This window comes from Gavialis gangeticus, unplaced genomic scaffold (assembly GCF_001723915.1).
Source record: "Gavialis gangeticus isolate Ggan-Ray unplaced genomic scaffold, GavGan_comp1, whole genome shotgun sequence".
Classification (NCBI taxonomy): Eukaryota; Metazoa; Chordata; order Crocodylia; family Gavialidae; genus Gavialis; species Gavialis gangeticus.
Window position 1 is genome coordinate 80,855,104 of NW_017729034.1, and position 4,313 is coordinate 80,859,416.

The following is a 4,313-nucleotide window of genomic DNA, read 5'->3' on the forward strand; positions in this document are numbered from 1 at the left end:
CACTTCCTCTTCCTGCTGCCCCGGAGGTTTTTAGGATTTGCAGTCCAGAATCACAACAGCAGGACTCTGCAGGGTTGCTCATCACTTCCTGTTCCTGCTTGCAGGTGCCTCTGGGATTTGTAGTCCACAGTCACAGCCAGCAGTAAGCTTAGCAGGGCAAGGCAGTTCTGTACTCAGGGGAAGTGGGGTTTAACCCTCCTCCCTGACTCCAGACTCCAGCTGGAGCTTGCCTAGGGGAGACAGTCCCTGCCTTTCCCACCCTCCCCCTTTTCTGCTGGAGCAGATAGCACAGCACAGCACAGGCCAGGGCTGCAAAGCATGCTGGGGGACTCTGATTTATCTTGAACCAGGAAGGGGTCTGGGACAGAACTTTCATAAATCAGTTTGACACAATCAGATAAGTTTGATACTACATTCAGCCAGGTTTATCTTAAACCAGTTTCAGCCATCTTGAAACCAGTTTATGTGTGCTGAACTTCTCTTCTGTTACAGGATTAAATCAGTTTCTGATAACTTAAATTGTTTTTTGTTTAACTTCTGTCCCTAACCTAAAGGACAAGCAGGCTATCTTAATGGCTAAACAGGCAAGAACCAAGTAGTTTGCATCCCAAAATTAACAAAGGTTAAGCTTCAACATTAGAATTCTTCTTTAAATCTGCTTTATCTAGGTCAGTGACTCTCAACCAGTGCACCATGGGTGCTGGAGATCAGAGATGTGGGTTTCTGGAAAATTTTGAATTGGAAAATTTTCCAACGCCCTAAATAGAGCGTAATCTGATTTAGCATGTTTGTTTGACATATATTTAGTAAACAAAACTAAAAAAAGTACTCCCATGTTAATTTTACATCCCAATACCCACAAGTATTTGAACTGAAATATTTGATTAGGAAAGAAATTCAATACAGCATACTTAATTTGATTTAAATGTTATATTCAAACAGATTCAAAGCTTTATGTGGAAAGAAATTATTTTTATTGGAATACTTGTAAAAACGTAAAGACAATATATAATAGCATGTACTTCCCTTACATTGTTTATTTAAATTTAAGAAAAAAACCCAAAGGCACTGAAAGCTGTTGACACACTAATTTTAGCACATCTAAAGAACTGTGCATGTTCTGCCATGGCTGTCCACTCATCTACTTCAACAGTTTAACTCTCTTCCACTGAGGTCACTGCAGCACCTCCAGTTTCACTGTCACTATCTGTAGAAACACTTGCACTACTTATTAATTCCACTTCAGAATCAGATTGAGGCAAATCTGATTCAGAACTACTTGAACCACATTCTCTTTCATTAAAAGATGGTTTTTACCAATGAATCTATGGGCAATGGCAACTTATCATCACACTGCATCTTCTTCACTAATTGCGTTTCTCACTGATTCTCCAGAAGCAAGAAATTTTGAAAAATAGAAACAAGCTTAGTGGTGCATTCATTTGATTTTGCTTTGACCTGCACAGCCAATTAGGTGACTTCGTAACTTGATTTTTGGTTTGAATTATGTGAATGTATTTACCCTCCTGCTTTTAAATCAATAAAACATAGATGTACTCTTTCACACACTTCCTAGGAATAATCACCTGTAAAACATTAATTACAACTTTCAAACTGCAAAAAGGTTGAGAGCCACTGTTGTAGGCTCTTATATTACACCATTATTTATTACTCATTATGCATATGTTTATGTACAAAAGGAACAATATTTCACTAAGGACTCAAAAAACAACTTAGCCATTGGGAAAGAGTTAATGCATTCCTTCGTCCTACATTTATGTTGGTGCATGAATCTATTTTGTGCCATGAACTTAACCAGTATTCAACTTTATTTTACATAGTACTAGAGCAGGCTTCATCAGCATTCAGTCCACAGACCAGATCTGGATCCAGCCTACAGAGCTTCTGACCCAGCTGCTGCAACTGCTTCTTCCTGCTACCTGGCCACCCAGGGTGGGTGAATACAAGTTACATACCTACACTCTGAATGAAACACAGTTAAAGATGCAACAGTTATTCTATACTTATATCACTACAGAAGGCAGATATAACAATTACGCTGCAACAATTTATATCGGTACCTTTGACATCAATACAATAGTTATGTCTTTCAATACTCTTAAGTTTAGAAGCAGGCTCAGCACATAAGCAAGGCAGAACCTGCTTGCCTGAAAAGAATACAGGGAGATGCCAGGGACCCAGGTTTTCCATTTCCCATGGAAAAATAGAGAAAACCACTGAGTTCCTGGTTTTATCAGAGAAAACACAGATTTTCTCTTTTTAGCAGAGAAACCCATGGATTTCCCTCTTTTGAAAAGAGCTCTGCAGGCTGGCTGAGTTCCAGCCTGCAAGAGCTGTTTGCAAAAAGGCCAGGAAAGCCCCAACCCTGCCCAGAGGGTCAGGGGAGGGGGAGTGAGAGGGCGAGGGACAGAGCCTGTGGCTTTTAATCAGTCACAAGGCCTACATCAGGCTCACTTTCCTCCTGGAGCCTGTGAAGTGGTAGTAGAGCTTGCAGGGGGTTGGGGGGTTGCGGGGCAGGGCTGGGGTGGAAGCTGGCTGGGGACTGAGGGAGCAGGGAGGTGATGGGGAAATGCAAGCAGTGCCTGGCCGGCACCTCCTTGTGCGGCTTCCCTTAAGGGCTCCAAAAGCCACTTTGGTTTCACGTGCCCCCAGCCTGGCTCTCCAGCTGCAAGCAGGAGGTGTTGTGGAAATACACGGAGTGTCTGGCCGGCTCCACATCTCCCCGCTTGTGGGCAGAGTGCCAGGCTGGGGGCACATGAAACCAAAGTGGCTCTTGGAAAAAAGAGCCATGCGGCGATCTTGTACCAGCTGCTCACTCCGTGCTGCCCCAGTGATGCACTTCCAGCACGCGGGGCTGAACTGAGGTAAGCACCATGGGCTCTGCCACTCAAAGCAACAGCAGGGGGGGCCAAGAGATCCTGGCACGGCCCCACTGTTCCCAGCTGTCTTGCTTCCGGGGCTATAGCAGCCCTGTGGGAGGGAAGTAGGGTGAAAGCTCAAGCCTGCAGCCTACCTGCTGCACAAATCTGGGGGTGTAGGTCCCCCCTGCCCATGGGAGTGTGCACAGCCACCAAGAGCCAGCGTTGCCCCTGCCTGAGTCAGCAGCAGGCAGGCAGCAGTGGGGGAGTCAGCTCCATGCTCCTGCTGTAACTGCATGCTGTTGTGGGCAGGGAGCTGTGGACCTGGGTCCCTGGTACCATAGCCCTCGCAGCTGGGGGACCCCTCCAGCAAGGCAAGGGAGCAGGGGCAAGAGGCACGAACAGGGCTGGGGGGCCCCTTTAATTTTAATCATTGATTTGGTTATTAGAGAATTTACAACTTTTTATCACAGAAAACTAGGATCCTGGAGATGACGAAACCTGAATCCCTTCTTGCTTTCTTTAACCTCACAAATCACTTCACTAATTCCCTGCTATCTATTACCATATATGGTATTTCATATTAGGGCTAAGTGACTGAATTTTGCTCTGAAAACTTAATTATGGTGTCACTGCATTTTGCTTTCAGAAAAACAAGCTTCTCATTTAGGACTCCAAATATGTTTGTGGTGAAGGTTTGGCTTTTGAAGAATAAATGATTACAAACTTGTGTTTCACTTAAAAAATCATTCAGGTTACTTTTCAATAGAATTTTCAGACAAGTTAAGCTGCAGCCAAAGATGCCAAACAACTGAAGTGGATTTAAGATCATTGTTCTCCTATTGCCTCATGAGGTCCTTCTGTAACCATTTCTATATCTCAGCTGACTAGAGCTCAGGACAAGAGGAAGAGGTATTATGATCTGCTCAAAACACATGGAGAGTCAGAAAGTCATTATTAACTTTTTGTTCTTTGCCAGAAATCTTCATTTCCATTTAATTCCTGAATGTTGGCAGAAATTTCTTAATCTCTAGCTTAGGGATACAGCATCAGTTTGAAGAGGGAGGACTATCATTCAGATGGGTCTTAAAGTCCATACTAGAAATGGGGTATTTTTTTCTATTTATAGATTCATAGATGTTAGGGTCGGAAGGGACATCTATATATGATCAAGTCCGACCCCCTGCATAGGCAGGAAAGAGTGCTGGGTTCAGATGACCCCAGCCAGATGCCCATCCAATCCCCTCTTGAAGACCCCAGGGTAGGGGAGAGCCCCACCTCCCTTGGGAGCCCATTCCAGATTTTGGCCACCCTAACTGTGAAGAAGTTCCTCCTAATGTCCAGTCTAAATCTGGTCTCTGCTAGCTTATGGCCATTATTTCTTGTGACCCCCAGGGGCGCTTTGGTGAGTAGAGCCTCACCAATTCCCTTCTG

The 4,313-nt window shown here is 44.4% G+C and overlaps 1 protein-coding gene across 1 annotated transcript in view; it reads right to left on the minus strand.

Moving 5' to 3' along the window:
• Positions 1-4,313, minus strand: part of PLEKHG1 (pleckstrin homology and RhoGEF domain containing G1) — a 195,031-nt gene that overhangs the window by 171,388 nt on the left and 19,330 nt on the right. The window lies entirely within an intron of this gene.